Raw genomic sequence first — 15,372 nt, 5'->3', positions numbered from 1 at the left:
ATTTAGGTTTGCACATCTCAAAACCTCAACATAACTAATTGAATTTTGAAAAAATAAAGCCAGAGCTGGTTTGGACTTGTCTCTCTCTTTGTGCTTCTACCAGAAGGAGTAGCAGAAAGAGAAGCTTATTTAGTGTGCTTGTTTTTTGTCTTTGTTCATAGTCATCAAAACAGAGTATATAAAGGTTTAAGAGAAAATACTTTGCAAAATGCTTCTTGCAAAACTACAAACTTCTTTCTTACAGGTTACATTCTTGTTTTATGTGCAACAAATTGAATGGGAAAAGGTACATGGCTCAGGGGAAAGTGTTTAGCTCACAGTCTGTAATTTTAGGCCCTTTTCCCTACAGCTGTCTCACAGGTATGTGTACCTGTTAATATTTGTCTAACAGTTGCACTCCAATGAAAAATCAAGCACTGTGGTGAAAATAATAATCAAAATGTAGTACAGTTTTAAGACCCCAAGTAGACTGCCCGAATTCTACTTGAAAAAAAAACAAGAGAAATCTTGTTCTTGGAAATGATGGTGTAAACACAACACAAATCACAGTATAGCTATTTGACATTTCCTTTCTCTTCATAGTCTTTCTGACACTGGTTACAGCTCACCAGTTAGTAAAATCCATTAATAGCTAGTGAAAAAGATAATTTATTTAACAAATAAATATGAAGAACATTTTGCAATGCCAATGAGCAATAAAATTTTAGTCAGATGTTCTACATAGCAAATTTAATTCTAACTTTCTCACTAAGATAAGGACAATTTTAAAACAAATAAAGTTTTATAACACTTACACATCTTCAGGATAGATGCAGATAATCTCGATTGTAACCAGTAGAAGATTTTGCTGGTTGTTCAAGTTGCCATACAAAGATCTTGCAGTATGCTGACTGCACTGAATTTTCTTTTATTTTCAAAGTGCCCTGAATTATTATATTTTAATAAAGAAAATGGGTGATGGAACCATCTTTCTTTTGTAAGGAAAAAGAATCAACACTACTCAATTCTTGACAGGAAACTTTGAGATGGTTTCCACAAGGAGATCTGAGTCTGTAAGTCCAAATCCAAAGTGACAGTATTGAAAATGCCTAGGGGAAAGAAAACAAACAGACAAAAAATAACCTGAAAATCATCAGGAATTGCCATTGACTTGCACTAGGTGGATTGATGCATTGGTCATTTTCATTCCATCTTGGCATCTCTAATTCTTCTAAACCATATGAAACAACTAATCCACATTCCTCCATGGGAGGATTCCTCCATGGGAGCTAAGTTGATGAAACATTCTCTGATGTGGAATCAAGAAGAAGATTTAAGAGAAGAGATTGGTGTGAAACATGAATAAAAGCACAGTGTTTTGACTTCTGCTTATTATAAATAAGGCCTGTACTCAGACATCCTATGAGAAATTAAACTATTCAGATAGTGGTGTATAAGGGCACTGCTGGTCAAGGACTGCTTCTCTGCTTTTATGAATCTCACAAACATTAACACTTGCAATAAAGAAATAAAACAGATACATATTCAGAAAATGAACTTTTGCTGCGGCTTCTGTTCCAGTTCTAGCTGATTTTATAAAGCTGACTTTTTTTAGTTGCCAAAACTAACTACATATTTCAAAAGAAAAATCTTCTAAGAAGAAAGACTATATACAACCGTATCACTTGTAAAAATTCAGTTCAGAGAATAGTATCTACTCAGTTTCTCAGGTTCCTACAGATACTAAGAGAGTTATAGGAATCAATATATTGTGGACAAAACACCTTTTTGTTACCTACGTCTGAATTTAAAGACTATTACTTCATGTTGTTCGTCAAATAGGATTACATTTTGTATTTTTCCCTTGCTCCCTATGTTATTCACCCTAATGCTAATAATGAAGAAGCCATATTTAAAGAGGCTAAGAGAATTTCTAATCAAAGAATCCTTCTGTTCAAGCTTCTTTTTTGCATATTTCAGCATCAGCTGTATTTGAAATCTAACAGAGAACTTGTTTATGAAAGAAGTACCAAGAGAGAGAGGTTTTGGCCCAGAGTTTCAGGGTTCTTGGTACATAAAAGCTTGGCTAGGGTTGTGGAAAAGCAAAGGCAGTACAAAGACATTCCTGGACCTCTTTCAAAAGCAGTTGCTATTAGTCATCTAGGGCAAGCTGTTGAGGAGACATAGGGTAGGTTTTTGGTCAGACAAGTTGGGATTGTTCAATAATTAACAGCAGTCAGCAAACTGTGAGTCAGTTGTTACACTACTAAGAGGTTTTGTGTTCAATTATGTGTTCCTCATCACATCCTGAAGTGCCAAGCATCACGTGCTCTTATATAGCTGCCAAAATTATGATTCCTTCCCTTGCCGTCAGAAGTATTATTTTGCAACACAGACATGGAAAGCTGAAGAGGGGCCTTGTCCAGCTCTGAGATTTGGCTGTAGAGGTTGGGAACCTTGGTAAGAAAATGCAACAGCCCAATAGAATGTAATTTTATCTAAGGCTTCTTGCCTAGGTAAGCAAAGGCAGTCAGCCATGTTAGCGGATCATGCAGTATTTTTGTGTACTCACTACAGTAGGATGGCAATCTGGCCTTTACTTTGGCAGGTGCAAGGCTAGCAGAGAAGTGTTTCTATGTGCAGAGCCTGAAAAGCTTTCCTATGCCTTTACTTACATTTTAAAAAATCCCTGACTTTTGTGTGTCTATTTTTAAATAGCACCAACAAAAAGATCGCCTTTTATGTGTATTTACTGTGTTTATTAGCAATGACAAAAGGCATTTTACATATAAGCTTGATATAATTATTGTTTAGTAAATAATTTGGAGTCCTTATCATTGTTAATAAAATATTGACTTATGGTTTCCTTATCACTGAGCTTTCATCTCAAAATCAAATTTGAAGAATAAAGTTTTTTTGAAGAAAGGCATAGTTAATGTCAATACATTATAACAGATTACACTGAGAACAATCTTCCCCTTTGCTGCTAACGTTATTTATAATGATGATGATTCCACCAAAAATTTCTTTGTAAATGAAAAGGGAAAACTGAGTAGATGACTGAAACAGAGAGTTTAGAAGAATACAATAATTACTGAAGAAAAAATATATTTTATTTCTTAATAAAGGGAAACAAGGACTTCTTTGAAAAATGGACAGAAAAACAAGGTATATATAGCATGCAGTTAGTCAAAATAAAGTACAGATCACAGATGAGGATGCTCAAGGACTGAGAGAATTACCTGAGATTGAAGAGATTCTAGAATCATCAGTTAAGTGTTTTGCACACAAATCTTCAGCTGCAAAAACTTGTGCAAACAATCAGGAAAATATGCATTTTACTGAATAGTATCAAGAAAGATTTTGTTATTAAAAATATTGCTATAAAGTGAAATATGTCAACTAACTACTAAAGTCTGCATTTTGTTTCCCCGAGATCTGGATGTAACTAAACAGCATTTACTGTATTACTAGTAAAAAAAATATTGAGAATATTTAAAGTAGTGACAGGATTCAAGAAGAAAAGGGATGACAAAGTTTCAGGGTGCAAAGAACAATCTTAGAGCAGACAAAGTTAGCAAGGAAAGGAAAGCTTTACCAAACAAATAAGCAAATCAGCAGTTCACTTGGGTAAATTATACAGCAGGATCACACAGACAGGAATTTACCAAAGTATGTTGGAATCTTTCAAGGTTAGCTGTTTATTAGAATTTAAAATAAGTTGCATGGAAAAAAGAACGGGTGGATATAACGGGGAAAAAAGGAGCTTAGGAAAGGCCTAGTTTGTTCATCTTATCCACTTGAGTCTTCTTTGTTGCAAATATTTAAATGCTAGGTGCAAATGTGCTAAATGTTAAAAGAATAATTTCTGTATGTTTTATCGGGATAGAAAATACGCAGTCATATTTTCTTTAGCAATGATTTCTCAGTGAAAACTGTCTTCAATGCAAGAGCTGGTATTTAGGTTTAACAGTGCCTTGCATTACTAAGAGAAATTGCAAAAATGCCAAAGGAAAGAGGTATGGGCCGTCAGACAGTGCAGATGTAGGCAGCTTTAGGTAGTTCAAGAGAAGAGATTTATAGTAAGGAAACAAAGATAAAGAGTATCCAGTAAATCTGATTAAAGCTCAAGATAACTTAAGGAGCTGCTACTTGTCAGCCAGTTATATCGTATGACTGGAATTAATGACTTGATGAAAGTGTATTTAAGGGAATTTGACAGGAGAAGCAGGGAGAAGTTAGCAATCTGTGAACCCTGACCTTAAATGACTTTATGTTGGCAGGAAGTATCCAGAAGAAAAGATGACATCTGTGAAGGATGTCAAAAAATACAATGAGTAATGAAAGGAAACTATGAGAGATGGACTTATTAGATCAAAACTAAAATTATGTGAGGAATATACTGCTTCTGACAACAAGCCATTAAACTGGAAGAAATAACCAAGCAGGAAGAGATGGGGAAAAAAATGCATGAAGTATCTTTTATAAATTATTGAATAAAATGGAGAACTACAAGTGGCCTGACAAAGGAAGCAGTAGAAAAAGCCTGAAAGAGCCTGCATAAAGTAGGTAATTTGCATAAGATATGTTAAGGCACAGACAGTCGATAGGGAAAGTGTAAATCCTGACAATAAAATATGTGACCTGGCCTCATTAGCTGTAAATCACTTTTCAGTTGATGCATCTAACTGTCTGGAGATGTGTATAAATTACTACATTAGAAAGCTGGCAGTAACATGCAGCAAGAGATAAATTTTATCTGCATAAGACACAAAGATGTAGAAAACAAGAAATAAAAAAGCATTACAATATTTTTCAAACATTACAATTATTGAAATGTATGTGAGAAGACCAGAAGAGGCAAGAGTAAAGAAAGGCAGAAATCTTTATCACACTGAAAATACAGAACATATTTAACAGCTATTATCAGCAGTGATAAGAATTGGAGATAATGTGGGAGATGAAAAGCAGAAATGTAATAACAGTTATTTCTAGTTCACTGGAATCTTATCATAAGGATAATACATCAGTACTGTGTAAATTAGAAGTCAGCTCTATTGTAAAAAGCCTATTCAAAATTGAGTTCTGCAATGAAGTGAAAAATGTGTCCTCAGCTTACAGTGTGTGTTGAATACACCCAACTGGCAAATGATATCTTAGTAGTAAAAGTACAATCCATCTTCTATCTGCTCAGTTGGCTACATAGCTCTGAAGGTAGAGTTTCGTTGTTGTTGAGTAGAAAAGGGCATGAAAAGCCGCACATGGGCACAAGCAGGCACACACACGTGTATAAATACTAGTTCCTATTTTAAGAGGAGAAAGCCTGTTTTTGTGTTTATTTTATAAAACAAACGTCTAAAATTTAAAAGACATTTTGCAACATTAATAAAAATTGTATAAAATAGCACAGTGTTACAAGGGAAAGGAATGATACATGCAAGCACTCTAACAAAAAGCTGGGAGATGCTTCTGCCCAAAAGTGGACTACTTTTTAAAATATGTGATGTGTATGGAATGAGAAGTTACGATTGAGCGCAGGCCCAGCATTCCAAGAACAAGGAATCAAGCCCTAGCTCAGGTTTTAAGAGTGCTAGAAGCAACTATCTGAGGAAAACTGATGAGCTACATGCAGGGTACAAGTCACAGCTCATGCAGTGTTCTCCAGATTTCTGACTCACTCTCTTCCAGCAGTTACAGTCAGACATAGGTTAAGACCATATTACTGACTTAAAGGTTTTACTTATTGCTATTTATGGAATGATATTTTTTCAGAATGGAAAGAAAGTGAAAAGTAGGGAAGGAAACAGAATTTGGAATGAGGAAAGTATGCCAAGTGGGAAAAAAATGACACAAAAGACAGGAGGAGAACATCTCCAGTGAGCTGCAGGAAGGTGCCAGGTCTGGGCCTCAGCAAGGCTGAGCTGGACAGGATGTGAAAACTAACTTGATGAACTCAACATGAGAAGTCCTCGGATGCAACAGATGCTGACAAAATTTACAGGAATTGCTCTAGAGTGGTCTGAATTTAAGCAACCTTTGGGTGGCTAAGAGGCAGTTATGTGAGAAACAACCAAACTTCACAGGAAATCAGAGGGGCTCTGGGGTCCTTTGGGTTAACAAAAGATTGCAAGGTCAACAAAGCCTGTGTAATCATATCAATAACACTACATCAGGCCAAGATCACCATGTTAATGATAACAGAAATATTAAATTTGGACACGAATGTCTTAAAATTAGGACACTAGGAGAAAAGGTATATGGTGCAGGTTAATGACTAGAAGACTGGGACAGAGAAATAGTGGTGCAACGGTAGAGAAAGGAGCAAGCAAATGGTAATAAATTGTTTACATCATGCAGCCAGGGCTGTCTAGGGGAATCTGTTGGGCAGCCTTATGCCTAATCAGCACAGCCAGGGTAAGAAAATAAACCAAAACCACTCTTTCGACTATTCAACAGGAGCTGAATATATATCTCCATTCAGGAGGTCAGGCTAGGCAAGCAGATTTCTTCCCAAATCAAACAGGACAATACTACTATCAATGGCCCAAGGGCCGTGGCACCTCTGGTGCTCACTCCAGGCATGAAAACATCAGAAACTGTCCCACATTTCCTATAAGTAAGCTTCCAGGCTGTTGCATCACACATATCGCTGGTCTCAGTCTTGTTGCAAATGAGTGGATAATAAAAAGTATACTAACAGCAGCTATTTCAACAGAGCTAATAATCTCCCATGTAACATTTTCCTATCCCAAAAGATATGAACTTTTCTTCATTTCCATTGTCCTAAATAGTTGTGTCACTTTTCAGTGTTCTACCCATCAGTTATTTGCAGACCACTATCATAGATCTTGCAGTCATTAATCGCTTGGCCAAACTACCATATAATTGCATGACTCTTTCACCTTCTCTAGGAAGTCAGTCTCTTTTGTTCTCATCATTATCATTTCTTTTCTCAGATTTCTCACCAATAATTTACATGGAAAAAGGTGCTCAGAAATAAATGCAGTCTTGCAGCAGAACTGTTTTGAAAAGGATTTTTTTCATACAATACCTTTTCTTATCATAAATGGGACCTCAGATCTTGTTATTTATCTAGTTCAGGAAGCAGTGGATGACCTTAAGCAAGCAAACTTCTGAAGAGAATGCACTTCAGTGCATTACAGCAGAATGCATTTTTCATTTATTTCATAGCAAAGAATTCAGAATACGTACCTGTTTAGTTCAGTCCTATCTCTATACAATAAGTTTAAAGTGGTAAAAAAAAAAAGTTTAGATTGACAAATAGTGCTACAACTGTAAACACAACTTGGGATCATGTAAGTTAGTCACATATCCTTTTTATTTCTAATTACCTAGTGTCTATGTGCTTTAGTCAGATTTCCAAGCACGTTTAGAGACTGAGCTGAGATCCAATGCAAGATTTTGAAAAAAGTAACGACTTGTTTTCACTTGTTCTCATCAAAATATGCTCCTAACCATTGGCTTAATTCCCCAGAGTGAAATATAAATAAGGGCAAAACGTGCCTAGTAATGCTATGGAGTTGCTCTAATATCAGTGGAAAGTAAGTGTCTATGTGCCACATTTGGTTTATGAAATTTTAACCCTGCTTTTCCTGAATAAATATGTGCATGAAGATTTGGGAGGTATTCAGACATGGAGTTACAGTTTCTCTATGTTCTCTACTGCACAGGGGTAGGTATTTAAAGAGGTATAATGTGACTGGTACCTATCTTATATTCACACCTACTCATTGAAGGCTATCTCAGAGTTGCAGTGCCCCAGACAGAAATTCCTATTGATTCTGTGTAGAACTCGTAACAAAATAGACTAAAGCTAACAAAAGTCTCCACAGCTGCTGAAGACCACAGCTGCTGAAGACCTCTTAAGGATTTTTGTAGCTGGAAATGCTGCAGGAACCTCAAACTTCAGTGGAGAAAGATGGTAATGTGTTGTGGAGATCAGATTTTTGTCTCATAGATTTGGCAAGATAGTTAGGAATCTGAATCCTGAATTTAAACACTGCTGCTAATACAGTATTTGGCAAGATTTCTCTGGAATGTTGTCACATCTCATCTCAGGAATCATGAGAACAGTGAAAGATGAAGAACAGGTGAAAAAAATGAATCTCAGCTCAGTTACTTTCTTTTCTTTTAACTTCAGTGTCTAAAGGTGATTTTTTTCTTTCCAAGTATAGAAAATCTTTGCATTTCAAAGATTCTTGCAGGGCTTTTTCCCAGTATATAATCAGTACTGAATATACCAGCCTCAATTTTATTTACAGCCAGAATAGAGATTTCCATTTGGACTATGAACCTCAACAAAACACAGTCTCTAGAATTAAGAACTGTAGTTTACGCCAGCCACTTCTGTCATCCCTCTAGAGATATATGCACCTTCAGTGCAGTGATTCATTCCGCGTATTGATAGGTGTCTGAGCTGGACAGGACTGCTGCCTTCAGTTTCTTAATTACTGGGAGTTCCTAGGATCCTACATTCTCAGAAAGCTATTACTGAACCACTTTTATTCATGGGTGGTAAGTATCCAAGAGTTTTACTAGCCTCTTCACAAAGATACTAATAGATGTAGTCTTGAGTGTGTTTGTGTATGTGTACATATGATCAGGAACAATTAAAAACCCCATTTTACAATGAAAGAAGTGAGTCAGAGTTTCCTGTATTTCTTAAAGACATTTAGGAAATTAACTGCACAGCCAAGACTAGATCTAAGCACTTCTCTGCTACCTTTCCCACTAAACTATTTAGCTGTCATTTACCTCCAATGGTTGACTGCCAATCACCTTGATATACTGAATTTTTAGGTGTAGAAATATCCATACCATGACTTTACAAACAGTGAGTATAACCAGGAACTAAAAAAAGTGTTAGCAAAATTATTTGACTTTATCTACCCAGAAATCAGCAGTGTGGGTGTTAAAAACACTGAGAACTCATTAAGGAAGCTGACAATGGTGCTGCTAAAGTTTTACTTCATAGCTTGCAGCTGTGCCACATTAAAGATAGTCGAAACGTCACTAACCAAACTTTCTCTAGACAGCAAAGACACCTAGCCTATGAGAAAAGGTGTTTAGAGAGCAAACACAAAAAAGGATTTGGCACTCCTTAATTGGAATGGACAAGAATTCATAGGATAGTCTTGTACTGACCCTAGCAAGATCAAAGAATTACTGTGATGTGGATGTGCTGTTTTCTTATGCAGCACTTCTTTGGCTGCATAAAGTAACAGGTTTTAAACACAGTAATTGCCATGACTTTCATATACCTCTGTGGACAGAGTTAATGCAGAGAGAAAGGAAGCTACACAGAAAGAGGGAAAATAAGAGTGTGTTAACAGGGTTTTCTTCTGAAGAGCTGTAGAAATGTCTATTTAATTATGTGTTTCACAATACATGGTTTCAAAAGAGCTGACAAAGGTACCATAACTATGGAAAGAAGAAAGGAAGTAAAATAAATGTTAGGCAAAAAATTAAATACTAAAATGGGAATAAAATATTCTTCATCAAGTCACTTTCACTAGTCAAAAGTTTAGACAGAAACAATGAGGATAAATGCCAGGGTACCCACAACACAGAGCTAAAACAGCATTTAACGTAATTTGAGTCAGTGTATATTTGCCCTTTATCCGCAAAAGAACAAATGCTTTAGTTGGTTCCAAATTATGAAACTGTAGCTTCAAAATGAATTTCTCTCTCAAGTAAGCAAATTTAAAATTTAAATTATTCTCTCTATGCTGTATTTAAGACAGCTACTTTTTTCTTAATATCGATAGAATTCACAGGAAGAATGGACTCTCATGTTTTCTATTGAGGCATAGAACTCAGAAAATGCGTTTAACTTGCAGTAAGTTGTAAGGAACCATTTAAAATAAAACAGGCCGTTTACGGTTATGCAGATAGATGTGGGCTTTATCATAAAGCACAGAAACTGGCAGGATTAAAAGAAAACACACAATTCTCCCTGTGATTCATTTGCCAGAAATTAATACACTAAGTATACCATAATTGCTTCCTGGAAAGGTTATAATGTCAGCAATCCTGACCTAAATCACATGGTCTGTCACTCATTATAAAACACTCTAACTTTTATTGCCTACTTCAGAAATGAAGCCTAATAAAAATACAGATTATTCTAAAGAAAAAAAATCTTTCCATATCCAGAGGAAGGGAAAACTAAATGTATTTCACTAAATCATTTATTCTTCAAATTTTAAAACTTTTCTTCAGACAAGATGACAATGTCATTCTGAGAAACTAAACTTCCTTCTCTAAAATACACTAGTATAGATTTAGATTCAGAGATGCTCCCACTTACTGATTTGTAGATTAAGACCTCTATTTCACACCCACCCTCTAGTTGTCCCACTGTGTCCGCATGAACACAGCACTGACAGTAGCTTTACTTGGGGTAACATGAACAAGAGGAAATTGAAAACTAGAGCAGTACTAATGCAATCGCGGGGGAAAAAATATCTTAATCTCATAAAATCATAGAAGTGGAGTTAAAGAAGAACAAACAACAGTGCTAAAGAAGTACAGTATGAACAATGTCAATACCAGTGAAGTGGAGATGACCAGAGGAAATATCTCCAGCTGTCAGGCAGAAAGATGAGGAGAATACAGTGACAAATTTACTAGGTTTGACTGATTCTGGAAAGAACAACGGGAATGGGAGGCATCATATAACCCTTTGGCAAGGTAGACTGAAAAAAGAAAGTGGCAATGGAGTGGTGTGATTAATCAAACTGAAATTCAGATCATGGAATAGGAAGTTCAAAGAAGAATGAGAAAATTACCTAAATGTAAAGCACCAGTAAAATGACAGAATCTCCAGTCATCAGCAAAGGAGCTTTAAAAACTAACATCCTCGATTCAGAATATATACATGAGAAGCTGGGAAAAGAGGCATTTAGTTAGATAAAGGTAGGAAGATAAAGTTAATTGAAAAGATAATAATTGCATTACACTGAAATGGGCTCATATGCACTATGAAGTTCCTAGAGAATGTATATGACACACAGATGTCGTAAAAAATTGGGTGAATTATTCAATGGAGAAGGAACTGATTGCAAAATCATACACAGAGGGTTGTGGTCAATGGCTTGATGTCCAGATGGAGATCACTGAGGACTGGTGTCCCTCAGGGATCAGAACTGGGACCAGTGCTCTTAAATATCTTCATCAATTACATCAACAGTGAAATTGAGTGAACCCTCAGAAAGTCTGCAGGTGACACTGAGCTCTGTGGTGCAGTCAACACACCCAAGAGACAGGATGCCATTCAGAGGGACCTAGACAGGCTTTAGCAGTGGGCCCAGGTGAATCTCATGAGGTTCAACAAAGTCAAGTGCAAGGTCTTGCAGCTGTGTTTTGGCAACCCCCACTATCAGGACAAGCTGGGGGATGCAGAAAAAGACCTGGGGGGAATGGTGGGTGGCAAGCTGGATGTGAGCCAGCTATGTGCCCTCACAGCCCAGAAAACTAACAGTATCCTGGGCTGCATCCAAAGAAATGTGTCCAGCAGGTTGAGGGAGGTGCACTGGTGAGGCCTCACCTGGAGTACTGCATCCAGATGTGGAGTCCTCTGTACAGGAAAGATGTGGACCTGTTGGAGCACATCCAGAGAAGGGCCACAAAAGTGATCCATGGAACAAACACCTCCCTATGAGGACAGGCAGAGAGAGCTCTGGCCATTCAGCCTGGAGAAGAGAAGGCTGCAAGGTGACCTGATAGCGGCCTTTCAGTATCTACAGGGTGGCTGTAGGAAAGAAGTGGATAGACTCTTTAGCAGGGCCTGTTTGATAGAACAAGGGGAAATGATTTCATGCTAAAAGAGGGGAGATTTGAATTACATATAAGGAACAAGTTCGTCTATGATAAGAGTGGTGAGTTACTGGAACAGGTTGCCAAGAGAGGTGGTGGATGCCCCCATCCTTAGAAACACTCAAGGCCAGGCTGGATGGGGCTCTTAGCACCTAATCTAGCTGCAGATGTCCTTGTTCATTGCAGGAGAGTTGGACCAGATGATCTTTAATGATTCCTTCCAACTCAAACAATACTAAGATTTCTATAATTCTAAAATATTACCTGTCCTTTTGGAATGGACCTGCAATAGTTCCACAGAGAACAAGTCTTTCTTGGCAGCTAGAGGCAGGTCAGACTATGCTGACTATGCTACCTGTTGTAGAAACTTGATAATTTCTGGTCAATGAGTTCTTGTAACAGACAAACAGAGCCTGAGGAAAGAATGCAGGCCTTCCAGCCTTGCAGAATAGCTCTTTCCAGGAAAAAAAGGAAATACATGTTTCAGTCCCTCACCAGAGGGGATTCCTCCAAATATTTTGAAGCAGTCTTGAGACAAAATTTGAGACCAGAAAAATAGGAATAGGGTGATGAATCAGTTTCAATAGAAGAAAGCTTGGGGAAAAGACCTTTTTTTTATGATACCTGTCAAAGATGAGATCATAATTCATCTTTGTTACAGTCATCCATTACTGTTCTATTATTTCATTCCTCTGTTCCCATTTCTGCCTCAGCTTTTCCTTCTCTGTGTATTTCAGCTCTTTCCTTTTCTGCTGAAAAAACCCATGTAGTTCAGTAAGAAAGATTCTCTTATTAAATAAGCATCAATAAATTCAGATAGTTGGATCAGATATTTCTCTGATGTGACAAAACTTTTTTTTTAATGAAGCTATGATAGTACTGGCAATAAATTTCAGCTTCTGCAGGATCAAAATATTTTGTTCAAATGTAGAGATCAGATACAAATTTTATAAATCTCATATACTGTTTCAGCTTTATAATGTCTTTCAGTCTTTCTCCTGCATGTGCTTGTTCCATTTGCTCCCCACACATCATCAAAAAAATCTGAGATGTTCCTGTTATTTATGGTCAGGATATGCAATGTAGATATGTCTAAATAACTGTACTAGAATCAAGTTTAGTAGAATTGTGGTACCACATAAAAAAGAAAAGAAGAAAAAAAATAGAAAGCTATACATGATGATTAATTGTTATGCCGAAAATAGAAGGGAAAAAATATGCAGTTATTCATGTTGTCTTGAGGAAATCATAAATCTTTCATTTGCAGCTGAGCATACTGCAGATGATGGGTGGTTTGGGCCCTACAGAGGGCAAGTGTTACGAGGATGTAAGCCTTAAGTATCTTTTTTTATTACTGCTACCAATTCATACAATAAATTTGGCAACAAGTGAGGCTAAGTTGATGCTCAATTCCTATATAAGAAGTTCTGGCTGACTGACTATCTGAGAGATTGTTCTGTTCTCAAATAGGAGAGGAAACAAACAGGTGTAAAAGTGTAGTAGTTGAACCAACTCTAGTTAACAGGAATTCATTCAAACAATCTGGTGGTCTTCAATTAGATGAATATACACAACCCCTGGATTAATAACATTCTAACCACATGCTTCTGACTACTTATGAATATGCAGAAATTTAACACTCCAAAATACAGCTGGTATTTTTCCTGACTAGAAAAGAATCATGGAAAAACTTACAGTGGTAGGTTGGTTCTTTATTTGCCTTGTTTGTTTCTGTTGGGATTTTTTTTGTTACTACAGATTAGCAGTAGACACAACTCAAATATCTCTCCTCTTCTGCTCTGGATTTGAGTATCCCTGAAGTAGAGCAGCTTTACTGCTGGATGTTGGTAACATCATCCCCATCTTTTGCACAAAGCAATGGAGGCACTGTCTCTAATAGATTTTCACACAGCCGATGATGTATGAGGATTGCTCCAAAAGTAATGCCTTCTATTTTATTATGTTGACCTGCAATGTTGGAGGCAGATTGTAGAATCATAGAATCACCAAGGTTGGAAAAGACCCACAAGATCATCCAGTCCAACCATCCACCTATCACCAACTGTTCTCACTAAGATGTTGGTGGTATGATATGGTAGAGGTTGAACCTTCCTACTAGCATTCCATTACTTTTTGTTACCATGTGATAGAGCTGAATATCTGCTTCAGTATATTGGAAACAATGGTGGAAACATAGGAATAATACACCAAGTGGGTCTCATGACTGCTCACACAGGAAGAGGAAGAACACTGTACGCAAATTTTTCTGGACTTACTGAACCAATACAAGACTGAAGGTGACAGTTCCTTGGATTGCAACATACCAGCAATGAGATGTGGTGTCACGACTACAAGTCAAAGTCTAAACAGCAGTCCATAGAGTGGTGACACTGCTCCTTCTCTGCTCTTATGTATTGGTAGCTATTCCTGATTGACTGAAAATTTTCTACACAGACCAGAGCCATCTCTGAGTTTTGCTTTGAAGGCACATTATTGGGCAGCTAGAAACAATCAGGATCTCTTGAGTTCCTGACAGCTCATTTGTTTTCACTAACAACTCTGCAAGATCCTTGCTCTTAGAAAGGATTGGGTTAAAAGAAATACTGTTTGGTGGCTGAAGTCTCCGTCGTTTTTGTTCTTACAAAAGAGTAAACTAGCAGGACAACACTCTATAAGTAAAACCTCTTAAAATCCTAGCAGTTTTTCAAATTTCAAATATTAATCTTGTGAGTGTTATATAGGAGAATTAATTGATTTTTCATTCTATTGAGTAGTATCTGTAACATGTAAATGTTGTAAACCTATTTATCAAACTAGGCAAAACATGACTAATAATAAATTAGATTCTTATTATAACAGTATTAAAAATAAATCTCTCTTTTTTATCACAGAATTACTATTTATGCTATCTTTTATGAAGCAGAAAGAAAATACTTCTTCATGGGCTTATTATTTATCACTCCCTCCCCTACTCATACCTTAAAAAACCTCTTCAGTATCTCAGAGAAACTGTTGAGAAATTGACTGCTTGGAAACAGGAAAAATAGAAAGAAATTTATATTAACAAGAGACACGCTGCCCCCAGGTCTGTGTGTGTGCCATGTTTTTAACTTATCAAGAGGTTGATGGTGTCAGGATTTAATTTTTTTATTACCTTCTCCTGTCCTATGGTCTCAAAAGAGATGCCTGATATGAAGTTGAGAGGCTACAGGTGACTGAACAGCCTTTGCATATAACATTTTAGATCACCCTCAATCTTTATTACTTTGTAGATGCATTTTGTTCTGCACAGCTGTAGCTGATGCTGTGTGCATGATATGGTCTTGCATGAAAAAGCCTGGGGACTAAAGGTTTCTGAAGGACTCACTGCAGCTCACCCACGGTTCAAGCCACTCACTGCAACAAAATCTATTTGCTGCCCTGGATATCTCTCATGCCAGCCAGGAATTTCACTTTCTCAGCTTTTTGCAACCCCCTATTCAAAGTGAAACATCCACTTCTATGCCATTGTATATTGCTTGTTCTCTAGAAAATAAAAATCCTTAAAAGCAATTT

At 36.9% G+C, this 15,372-nt stretch overlaps 1 long non-coding RNA gene across 1 annotated transcript in view; it reads right to left on the bottom strand.

Moving 5' to 3' along the window:
* Positions 1 to 15,372, bottom strand: part of LOC107052622 — a 42,518-nt gene that overhangs the window by 24,287 nt on the left and 2,859 nt on the right. The window contains exon 2 of the long non-coding RNA XR_005856222.2: positions 795 to 1,088. This is a non-coding gene — a long non-coding RNA (uncharacterized LOC107052622). The remainder of the gene's footprint in view (positions 1 to 794; positions 1,089 to 15,372) is intronic.

The sequence above is a fragment of the Gallus gallus genome, chromosome 2, assembly GCF_016699485.2.
Source record: "Gallus gallus isolate bGalGal1 chromosome 2, bGalGal1.mat.broiler.GRCg7b, whole genome shotgun sequence".
NCBI lineage: Eukaryota > Metazoa > Chordata > Aves > Galliformes > Phasianidae > Gallus > Gallus gallus.
The sequence above is the reverse complement of the archived record's forward strand: the minus strand, read 5'-3'. Positions and strand labels throughout refer to the sequence as shown.